Source organism: Schistocerca cancellata, chromosome 5 (assembly GCF_023864275.1).
Source record: "Schistocerca cancellata isolate TAMUIC-IGC-003103 chromosome 5, iqSchCanc2.1, whole genome shotgun sequence".
Lineage (NCBI taxonomy): Eukaryota > Metazoa > Arthropoda > Insecta > Orthoptera > Acrididae > Schistocerca > Schistocerca cancellata.
This window is the reverse complement of record NC_064630.1, coordinates 23,126,129-23,138,660: the sequence shown is the minus strand read 5'-3', so window position 1 is coordinate 23,138,660 and position 12,532 is coordinate 23,126,129. Positions and strand designations below refer to the sequence as shown.

General features: G+C 49.3%; 1 protein-coding gene across 3 annotated transcripts in view; it reads right to left on the bottom strand.

Annotated features, from left to right (window-relative positions):
- LOC126189044 (fibroblast growth factor receptor 3-like) overlaps nucleotides 1-12,532 on the bottom strand; it is a 472,954-nt gene that overhangs the window by 337,024 nt on the left and 123,398 nt on the right. The window lies entirely within an intron of this gene.

The following is a 12,532-nucleotide window of genomic DNA, read 5'->3' as shown; positions in this document are numbered from 1 at the left end:
GCTACCTCCTTGTTGGACGGCATTTTGCTCTCCAGTCTTCCTCCCTAGTCGTACGAAATAGCCGTCGTAAAAGAAGGCTTTTTTTCTTTGATTTCTAAACTTTTTCCTTCCGTTTCAAAGCTGAAGCGTGTCGGGCTTTAGTACCGCGGACGTGATGAAATATGCGACGACAGTGTGTATCCGTCACGGAGGTAGCTGCTTTCAGCGTGTCGTTTGATGTGACCAACGTCCTTTGAGAGTCCAGCATGGCTTATTTCTAGCGACTTCGTGTAGTGTTGTAGCCGATTGCCTCAACTCTTCTCTGCTTAGATCTTTGGTCCATTTTCCTAACAAAATTATTCTGTAAACCTGTATTACCAATATTATGGTCGCTGAATATTTTCCCATGAGGAGTTCACAGACGTATGTAAGAACAGAAAGAATAGAAGACCGCTTCTCTTATGTTGCAAAGCATATTATTAACGCTGGCCGGAGAGGGCGAGCGGTCCTAGGCGCTACAGTCTGGAACCGCGCGACCGCTACGGTCGCAGGTTCGAATCCTGCCTCGGGCATGGATGTGTGTGATGTCCTTAGGTTAGTTAGGTTTAAGTAGTTCTAAGTTCTAGGGGGCTGATGACCTCAGCAGTTAAGTTTCATAGTGCTCAGAGCCATATTACTAACTTTCACTTTGTACTACATCCAGCGTTGCGGTCGTTACAACCACATAATCCCAGTAACAGCTGTTATAGAGAGGACGTACATTGATTCCGATGTATTATATTACTATAAGGCTAAAGTTACGTAAAACATATACGTGTATCATATCACATATTCGCGTGTATGCAGAGACGCTCATGCCGTTTATTACCAGCGCAGCATTAAACACAACGACTTTTTTTTAAAAAGAAAAGAGTCACGGTCGATATGGAGCACATGCCATCTTCCACTGGCGAAAAGATGCTCGTGCACAGAATAGAAACTGGGACAGCAGTCAGTACAGATACAGCAAAGGCGACGAGAGAAACGGCCTCTCCGGTGGATAAAACGGGACCAGAGGCGGACAGAGGTACTCCAATAACGGCCACGCTACACCACGTTGACACGCGTGCGGCGCAGGGACAGGGCAGCGGCTGTGTGGCAGTGGCAGAGGAGGCCTCCGTCTTGTAACGTGACTCAGCCCGTAAGTCTGGCAACGAATGAAAGTTCTTTCATCAGCTTCACAAGAGGGCCCAGTTGTCTGCGTCTATTTTCTATATTTAGGAGTTTAGTGGTTTGGTGAGGACTGACTTACTTTGTAGATATGCATTCCTTAATGTCACGCGGAAATATTATTTGGGACGTTGCTAAACATAGAAGAAAATAATTCTTTTCAAGGACTTGCTATAGCGGACTTAATGCAGGTAACTCTTTAATAAATTAGAATACTAACAACAGCCTAAGAACAGTTGTCTCGCTTATGCAGCATGTTGTGAAGTCACAGTCTGAAAATAGGACTAGCATTTATTAATACAACACTAGGAGTAAAACTATCTTCCACTATTCAAATTTTAATTTTACTGTGACTCAGAAAACAGCGAAGTACGTAGACACAAGCGTATCTAAACATTTCAGATGCGAATTCAAGGTGCTGGCAGAATATTAAAAGTTTTTCAAAAAAATTATTTTAAACAATTTCCCCTTTTCAATATCTTTTCTGCGCAAATAAATTTCGGAACAGGGAAAACCTGTGTTTGGGTTGTCTTAATTAAATATACCGGGTGATCAAAAAGTCAGTATATATTTGAAAACTTAATAAACCACGGAATAATGTAGATAGAGAGGTAAAAATTGACACACATCCTTGAAATGACATGGGGTTTTATTAGAACCGAAAAGAAAGACAAAGTATTGCTAGACGCGTGAAAGATCTCTTGCGCGCGTCGTTTGGTGATGATCGTGTGTTCAGCAGCCACTTTCGTCATGCTTGGCCTCTCAGCTCCGCAGACCTCAGTCCGTGGGATTATTGGCTTTGGGGTTACCTGAAGTCGCAAGTGTATCGTGATCGACCGACATCTCTAGGGATGCTGAAAGACAACATCCGACGCCAATGCCTCACCATAACTCCGGACATGCTTTACAGTGCTGTTCACAACATTATTCCTCGACTACAGCTATTGCTGAGGAATGATGGTGGACATATTGAGAATTTCCTGTAAAGAACATCAACTTTGCTTTGTCTTACTTTGTTATGCTAATTATTGCTATTCTGATCAAACGAAGCGCCATCTGTCGGACATTTTTTGAACGTTTGCATTTTTTTGGTTATAATAAAACCCCATGTCATTCCAGGCATGTGTGTCAATTTGTACCTCTCTATCCATATTATTCCGTGATTTATTCAGTTTTCAAATTTATACTGAGTTTTTGATCACGCGGTGTATTATAGTATTAGACTGAATTAAAACCCCAGCGTGTAAACGCCCAACTTGCTGCCATATTTTCACAGAGGACTTTCACATATTGTTCAAACTTACTGAGTATTTTGGTATAAGAGACCACCTGTGTCCGCAGGCCCATTAACAGAGGCATCTTCCGCACGCCAGACAACAAGACGTGAGGGGACTCCTTGTCAGAACTACACTCCTGGAAATTGAAATAAGAACACCGTGAATTCATTGTCCCAGGAAGGGGAAACTTTATTGACACATTCCTGGGGCCAGATACATCACATGATCACACTGACAGAACCACAGGCACATAGACACAGGCAACAGAGCATGCACAATGTCGGCACTAGTACAGTGTATATCCACCTTTCGCAGCAATGCAGGCTGCTATTCGCCCATGGAGACAATCGTAGAGATGCTGGATGTAGTCCTGTGGAACGGCTTGCCATGCCATTTCCACCTGGCGCCTCAGTTGGACCAGCGTTCGTGCTGGACGTGCAGACCGCGTGAGACGACGCTTCATCCAGTCCCAAACATGCTCAATGGGGGACAGATCCGGAGATCTTGCTGGCCAGGGTAGTTGACTTACACCTTCTAGAGCACGTTGGGTGGCACGGGATACATGCGGACGTGCATTGTCCTGTTGGAACAGCAAGTTCCCTTGCCGGTCTAGGAATGGTAGAACGATGGGTTCGATGACGATTTGGATGTACCGTGCACTATTCAGTGTCCCCTCGACGATCACCAGTGGTGTACGGCCAGTGTAGGAGATCGCTCCCCACACCATATTGCCGGGTGTTGGCCCTGTGTGCCTCGGTCGTATGCAGTCATGATTGTGGCGTTCACCTGCACGGCGCCAAACACGCATACGACCATCATTGGCACCAAGGCAGAAGCGACTCTCATCGCTGAAGACGACACGTCTCCATTCGTCCCTCCATTCACGCCTGTCGCGACACCACTGGAGGCGGGCTGCACGATGTTGGGGCGTGAGCGGAAGACGGCCTAACGGTGTGCGGGACCGTAGCCCAGCTTCATGGAGACGGTTGCGAATGGTCCTCGCCGATACCCCAGGAGCAACAGTGTCCCTAATTTGCTGGGAAGTGACGGTGCGGTCCCCTACGGCACTGCGTAGGATCCTACGGTCTTGGCGTGCATCCGTGCGTCGCTGCGGTCCGGTCCCAGGTCGACGGGCACGTGCACCTTCCGCCGACCACTGGCGACAACATCGATGTACTGTGGAGACCTCACGCCCCACGTGTTGAGCAATTCGGCGGTACGTCCACCCGGCCTCCCGCATGCCCACTATACGCCCTCGCTCAAAGTCCGTCAGCTGCACATACGGTTCACGTCCATGCTGTCGCGGCATGCTACCAGTGTTGAAGACTGCGATGGAGCTCCGTATGCCACGGCAAACTGGCTGACACTGACGGCGGCGGTGCACAAATGCTGCGCAGCTAGCGCCATTCGACGGCCAACACCGCGGTTCCTGGTGTGTCCGCGGTGCCGTGCGTGTGATCATTGGTTGTACAGCCCTCTCGCAGTGTCCGGAGCAAGTATGGTGGGTCTGACACACCGGTGTCAATGTGTTCTTTTTTCCTTTTCCAGGAGTGTATATTCACAGTCACGTAGAGTTTCTGCGAGTGAAACGATCAGGTAGTCTCGCAAGGGCAGTAAACCTGGACTGAATGTGGTGGTCAGAATGCACGTCTCCTCGCTTTGCCAGCTAAACAACGATAGCGATATTGCAACGTCTGGTAACGCGGTAGGACCTCCGGCCTTCCAGCTGGCGTCCCGCCGTCGGCGCGTTCAGCGAACTGGCGGCTCGTCAGCAGCGCAAGGCGGCAAAATATTTTGGAGGCGGTCCGAGTGTAGCGCGAGCCCAAGTCAAACACCTCTGTAGGCGCGCGCCGCCGCACAGCACGCAGATGTCGGCCCGACCCCTCGACGAGGCGGTACCAGTCCGGTGCTGGACGCTGTATGTCTCTCCGTGTTTTGTCGCTCACGTTCTAGGCTTGGCAGCGCTCTCACTGTTCTAATGGCGTTACTTTGATCGCGAGAAAGAATCTCATACAAGAAGACGGATAGATAAAAGAAATACACTCCTGGAAATGGAAAGAAGAACACATTGACATCGGTGTGTCAGACCCACCATACTTGCTCCGGACACTGCGAGAGGGCTGTACAAGCAATGATCACACGCACGGCACAGCGGACACACCAGGAACCGCGGTGTTGGCCGTCGAATGGCGCTAGCTGCGCAGCATTTGTGCACCGCCGCCGTCAGTGTCAGCCAGTTTGCCGTGGCATACGGAGCTCCATCGCAGTCTTTAACACTGGTAGCATGCCGCGACAGCGTGGACGTGAACCGTATCTGCAGTTGACGGACTTTGAGCGAGGGCGTATAGTGGGCATGCGGGAGGCCGGGTGGACGTACCGCCGAATTGCTCAACACGTGGGGCGTGAGGTCTCCACAGTACATCGATGTTGTCGCCAGTGGTCGGCGGAAGGTGCACGTGCCCGTCGACCTGGGACCGGACCGCAGCGACGCACGGATGCATGCCAAGACCGTAGGATCCTACGCAGTGCCGTAGGGGACCGCACCGCCACTTCCCAGCAAATTAGGGACACTGTTGCTCCTGACGTATCGGCGAGGACCATTCGCAACCGTCTCCATGAAGCTGGGCTACGGTCCCGCACACCGTTAGGCCGTCTTCCGCTCACGCCCCAACATCGTGCAGCCCGCCTCCAGTGGTGTCCCGACAGGCGTGAAGGGAGGGACGAATGGAGACGTGTCGTCTTCAGCGATGAGAGTCGCTTCTGCCTTGGTGCCAATGATGGTCGTATGCGTGTTTGGCGCCGTGCAGGTGAGCGCCACAATCAGGACTGCATACGACCGAGGCACACAGGGCCAACACCCGGCATCATGGTGTGGGGAGCGATCTGGTACACTGGCCGTACACCACTGGTGATCGTCGAGGGGACACTGAATAGTGCACGGTACATCCAAACCGTCATCGAACCCATCGTTCTACCATTCCTAGACCGGCAAGGGAACTTGCTGTTCCAACAGGACAATGCACGTCCGCATGTATCCCGTGCCACCCAACGTGCTCTAGAAGGTGTAAGTCAACTACCCTGGCCAGCAAGATCTCCGGATCTGTCCCCCATTGAGCATGTTTGTGACTGGATGAAGCGTCGTCTCACGCGGTCTGCACGTCCAGCACGAACGCTGGTCCAACTGAGGCGCCAGGTGGAAATGGCATGGCAAGCCGTTCCACAGGACTACATCCAGCATCTCTACGATCGTCTCCATGGGAGAATAGCAGCCTGCATTGCTGCGAAAGGTGGATATACACTGTACTAGTGCCGACATTGTGCATGCTCTGTTGCCTGTGTCTATGTGCCTGTGGTTCTGTCAGTGTGATCATGTGATGTATCTGACCCCAGGAATGTGTCAATACAGTTTCCCCTTCCTGGGACAATGAATTCACGGTGTTCTTATTTCAATTTCCAGGAGTGTATTTAGCGTGCTTCACTGGTGATGATGCAGGCAAGACGGGGCGAGGTGACGCCATGGTGAAGTTCGGCACTCGTATTTCGGAGAACGGCTATTCAAATCCCTGTCCGGACATCCAGTTTTTGCTTGTCCGTGATTGCCCTAAAAGGCTTAAGGAAAACTTAGAACGGTACCGTTGGGAAGGACACAACCTTTCCTAATCTGACATTATGTTCCGTCACCAGTGACCTAGTCGTTGATGGGTATCAAACACTAATATTCCATTTCAACACAGCCGCGACGTTCCCAACTCAACCCGTATGCGAACTCAAACCCCTTCCAACAGTCTCTGAAAGGACAAAGCACTGACCCTCGACGTGTGGAATCCATATCTGGCGTTGGGGGGCAACGGATGAATCGTGTTAGCGATGCACTGCGTTTAGTTTTCCACGTTTCAGCTGTCCGAGGTTTACTTGTTGACTGTGGGGCGTATCTACCAGTGAGTGGGGCGTTTCGCTCTATTTCAGGTAATCATGGGACAAGTGTAGCGCGGGTTTTAAAATTTCTTACGGCGTGTGACGATACCTACGTAAATTTTTACGGAGGAGGTTTTCATGTCGTGTCATAATGAACGCCTCTTGCGCCTTTCTTACTCGTCGTAAACTAGCAGGAACTAACTGAAATTCAGATTTAGCGTTTTTATTCATTTATTTCTTGTTTATTGAAGAAAATTATTATTTATTGAATATATATTGAAGAAATTTATTATGAAACTGAGTTGGCTTATGCTAACACCAGATTTCAAACCAAACCACCTGTAGGGACTGGTGTTGCATAGGTGTGACCGTACCGAGAGACAATCAAGAGAAACGTAAAAATTTTCATTTTTCTTTTTCTTCTCTGAATTAGTTTCTTGTCTGTGTATTATCCTTTAACAAATTGGTTAGCAAACATTCGATTCTGGCCTCAGTCAATAGGCGCAGGAGGTTTCTCATTACCATGACACTTCTTGACGAGTACCACCAGCGCTCGAATATAAACTAAACCAAGTGAGCAGAGTAACGTGTCTGCAGCATATCACGCATGCCTGTCAGGATAACACTATCCGCGCGGTTATCAGTTATCTGCAGTCATTTTCTGAGTATCGGATATGTCTTCGCTTCTGATGAAAACGAACAATACATGAAACGTTTCGGCGAGGAAAGAGCGCATGAGAAGGAATCCTGAAAGGGTTCTTTCGTCCTACGAAAAGCCTGAGAGACTGTCCGAAAAATCGACGGCAAGAGATACTGCGAGCCGCGTGCGATACTCGCCGTTATTGTTGCCAACTCTTAAGCTGATGTGTAATGTCGGAATCCTGAGCGCCGTGTACTATGTACGTAGATAAATTTTTCCTGTGGTTTTTAGATCGTACACACTTGCAGCTAAAAGTATGTTCCATAATTCAAGAACAGTCTTAATCGCCGGCCGGAGTGGCCGAGCGGTTAAAGGCGCTACAGTCTGGAACCGCACGACCGCTACGGTCGCAGGTTCGAATCCTGCCTCGGCCATGGATGTGTGTGATGTCCTTAGGTTAGTTAGGTTTAAGTAGTTCTAAGTTCTATGGCACTTATAACCACAGCAGTTGAGTCCCATAGTGCTCAGAGCCATTCAACAGTCTTAATCGCATTTATTATTGTTATAATACCGCCAACCGGTTTCAACCGGACGTAGGGGTCATCTTCTGGGCCTTTACACCATTGGTCGACTGCTGGTGGTGTTACTCCTGCCGTTATGTAGACAGAGGTAACACCACCAGCAGTCGACCAATGGTGTAAACGCCCAGAAGATGACCTCTACGTCGGGTTGAAACCGGTTGGCGGTATTATAACAATAATAAATGCGATTAAGATTGTTCTTGAATTATTGATTAATCATACTAATCGCTGCTTCTCTCCACAACCATGTTGTCCAAAAACCAGTACGTTGCATATGTCAAACTTTTCAATAAAGGAAAACCTCGTAACAAAGGTAGTCCACAGGATGAACTCTAGCAATCCCTGTAGGTACACCCGCAGACATTCGTATGTTGCTGATAGCAAGTGTAACCAATCTTATTCTCAGAAACATGGGCACAAAAACTGGGTAAACCTTTTGCGGAGTCTCTCTTTCTTTAGGAGACCTTTTGTAGTAGCTTCAACAGCGTCGCACACATTATCCTCGAAATATAATTCTTTACATAGCTATGTCTTCTTGTTTGTCTGGATATTAACTTAAATCAGGTAGCAATAATCGATATAGCAGTCTTTCTGCATCCAGTCTAAGCAAGCGTCTAGTACCAACAATGTTATCTCTGTTACAAAAGCCTCACCATCAAAACAGTAGTTTATCAGTTCCAGCCTTAACAGTCGATTATGGATAAATGTTTTCTCTAATTCTCTCTACAGCGCAGGTGTTGAGGATCGAGTACATCCCGATGTAGAGTGACGGTAGGAGAAGTTTATGTTGCTGACAACCTCACAGCAACTGCCTACTGAAGTTTCAGAGTACCACGAAAACCGTAAACGAGGTTACCCGCGGTGAGGCTTGGAGGGTGGCGACCAGAGACCGACACGCAGCCCCTGGCTTTGGAAGTGCGCCACGTCGCTGGCCGAGGGCACCGGAAGCCGTTGCGACAGCCGCCAGCCGCACACGGGAGCAGCGGTTTGCCGGCTGTGATGATGTTTGGTTTGTGGGGCGCTCAACTGCGCGGTTATCAGCGCCCGTACAATTACCCAATCTTTGCTCAGTCCAATTTCGCCACTTTCCTGGATGATGATGAAATGAGGAGGACAACACAAACACCCAGTCATCTCGAGGCAGGTGAAAATCCCTGACCCCGCCGGGAATCGAACCCGGGACCCCGTGCTCGGGAAGCGAGAACGCTACCGCGAGACCACGAGCGCCGGCCTTTTTTTTTTTTTTTTTTTTTTTTTTTTTTTTTTTTTTGCCGGCTGTGAGGACGCGCGCTGCGCCCGTGTCCGCGGCGATTAACAGTGGTGTCACAACAACAAACTCAGGATAGCCGATAACAAAACAACATACACTTTACTGAAAGGATCACTCCAAAGGAATCCTTCGGTTAAAACTGCGTACACAAACATCAAACGAGCACGCATTACGCGCTTATCTTCGGGTATACATACACTCCTGGAAATGGAAAAAAGAACACATTGACACCGGTGTGTCAGACCCACCATACTTGCTCCGGACACTGCGAGAGGGCTGTACAAGCAATGATCACACGCACGGCACAGCGGACACACCAGGAACCGCGGTGTTGGCCGCCGAATGGCGCTAGCTGCGCAGCATTTGTGCACCGCCGCCGTCAGTGTCAGCCAGTTTGCCGTGGCATACGGAGCTCCATCGCAGTCTTTAACACTGGTAGCATGCCGCGACAGCGTGGACGTGAACCGTATGTGCAGTTGACGGACTTTGAGCGAGGGCGTATAGTGGGCATGCGGGAGGCCGGGTGGACGTACCGCCGAATTGCTCAACACGTGGGGCGTGAGGTCTCCACAGTACATCGATGTTGTCGCCAGTGGTCGGCGGAAGGTGCACGTGCCCGTCGACCTGGGACCGGACCGCAGCGACGCACGGATGCACGCCAAGACCGTAGGATCATACGCAGTGCCGTAGGGGACCGCACCGCCACTTCGCAGCAAATTAGGGACACTGCTGCTCCTGGGGTATCGGCGAGGACCATTCGCAACCGTCACATGAAGCTGGGCTACTGTCCCGCACACCGTTAGGCCGTCTTCCGCTCACGCCCCAACATCGTGCAGCCCGCCTCCAGTGGTGTCGCGACAGGCGTGAATGGAGGGACGAATGGAGACGTGTCGTCTTCAGCGATGAGAGTCGCTTCTGCCTTGGTGCCAATGATGGTCGTATGCGTGTTTGGCGCCGTGCAGGTGAGCGCCACAATCAGGACTGCATACGACCGAGGCACACAGGGCCAACACCCGGCATCATGGTGTGGGGAGCGATCTCCTACACTGGCCGTACACCACTGGTGATCGTCGAGGGGACACTGAATAGTGCACGGTACATCCAAACCGTCATCGAACCCATCGTTCTACCATTCCTAGACCGGCAAGGGAACTTGCTGTTCCAACAGGACAATGCACGTCCGCATGTATCCCGTGCCACCCAACGTGCTCTAGAAGGTGTAAGTCAACTGCCCTGGCCAGCAAGATCTCCGGATCTGTCCCCCATTGAGCATGTTTGGGACTGGATGAAGCGTCGTCTCACGCGGTCTGCACGTCCAGCACGAACGCTGGTCCAACTGAGGCGCCAGGTGGAAATGGCATGGCAAGCCGTTCCACAGGACTACATCCAGCATCTCTACGATCGTCTCCATGGGAGAATAGCAGCCTGCATTGCTGCGTAAGGTGGATATACACTGTACTAGTGCCGACATTGTGCATGCTCTGTTGCCTGTGTCTATGTGCCTGTGGTTCTGTCAGTGTGATCATGTGATGTATCTGACCCCAGGAATGTGTCAATAAAGTTTCCCCTTCCTGGGACAATGAATTCACGGTGTTCTTATTTCAATTTCCAGGAGTGTAGTAAAGGTTACTGAGTACATTGGATGTAGTAAACGCGTAGGAAGGAAGAAACTGGGACGTATTTGGAAGTAGTGAAGTACGAGTACGTCATGAAATGGATCTAAGTAATGATGACAAAACAGAATTGTCCTGGCACCTAAACGGCTCGAGACAAATTTAGCTGGTGGCTTACGCGTGTTACTGTGGGCGCTGTCGTAATGGAGGCTGCAGGCGGCCGAACGCCGGGGGCGTTGCTCCCAGAGTGAGTGACGGACAGGCGGGCGCGGCGCTCGGCTTAAGAGCCCAGCCGTATCTGATGCGGCCGGGCTGGCGGGCTGGCCGGTAGCGGCGGTCAGTGCGTGCTCACAGCACGCACTCAGCGCTTCTCTCCGGAGAGGCGCAGTGGGTATCGACAAACCGTTTTAGCGCCGACAGGCCGGGCAACGGCCCCGCGCCGTACTTAACTGTTGCGCGCTGCGCCCTGCGTCTGGCGGCCCGCGGCTTCCTGCGCCCTGCGACAGCAGGTGACTGCGGCTGGCCTCGCTCCCATCATCGCTCCTGGACTGAGGAAGGCAGGCATTCCGTGTCTCGCAGAGAAGCAACGGAACGTGTTCGCGACCGTATTTGGTCTCGCAGACAGTCTCAACTGGAGTAATTTTTCCACTCGTTTGTAGTGGTTAATAAAAAAGAAAAAAAGAGAGAAGATAAGAAAAAAGAAAAGGTTCAGAATGTGGGAAGAAATGGTGAGTAAAAAAGGGGTTTTAAAATCGTTAATGACCGCGAAAAGGGGAAAGAATGAAATGCAAATCGGACTTCGTATTACTGAAAAGTTATCGGACTTCGTGATTCGGAAAAGCTATTGTTGGGGTGGTCCTTGTGGCGTTTCTGAGCAAAAGTCAAACCAATTTTCACTACAAAAATTATTTGAAAGGAAACAGAGAATAACAAAATGCGATCAACAGGGGGAAATGGTGTAGATAAGAGTTCGTCGTTTACCATGTTAACATGTCTTCTTTCGTGCGGCGTCCAGGTCTTCAAAAATCTCCTACTTCATTTTTGCGTGAAAAGTAGTAGCTGCTCCGAAATCTTGCAATCGTCCAGGAATCACTAATTTATACAAATCAAAACCGTCTTGGTGCTGAATGCAATTTATTTTACATTGCTACTTCCATCCTCCGAATTTCATACCAACTTCCACAATAAGTCTGCACATCAATGAGTTTTTTCGTCTTAATCCGACCAAGACTAGCTAATAAGTAAGTTAAGCTTCCGCTCTCAAAGACAAAAGCGAGTAGAAAACAAAAGGAGTTACAATTTTTTGTACCTTCATTTTCTTATTTTCTCTGCCGTCGAGCGCTCATATCGCTGCGACGGTATAATTTATATCTGAGGGAACGAGTGTAGCGCGGCGAAATTCAAAGTCCCGCTACACGTTTGTCAGCTAACAGCTCAGTTGCAAATTATCTGTACCGTGCCAGACATGGCATGCCTTGCTTTAATATATATATATATTTTTTAATTGTGAGCGATATGATTTTCCCTGCTCGGTTAAGAAAATGTAGGTGTCGTCTCGATTAGCTCGTAGTATACGATACACGGACAGTTAAAATATGATGGCACACAAAAGAAAGTTTACACCATTCACATATAGGTGGTTAACTGCCGGAAAGAAGGGCATCCGACCACAAAGTAAAGTAATAAACAAATTCACCAAATCATGAAAAAGCGGACGCCGTACGATGGGATAAACGCTACGGAAAAGAGAGTCTGGAACATATTCAACAAGATGCACTGCTGTTACTATTCAGAATGTCTGTCTTAAAAGAAAACTACGAGCGGGAGCAAGAATCAAGATAAACAGAACAAGTAAGAAAATTATAAATGGCACAGAGAAAGAAAGAACGAGAAAAACAAAAGAAAAGTAGAGGTATCCATTTATTTCACAAACTTAAAAGTAGCAATAATTTCTTCACCAGAATTCACTTATTCATTTTGATGCGCTCCCCATAAGTCCGTAAGTGCATTCTCTTTTGACTGTACAACCTCTCGGGCGTTGTCGAGAA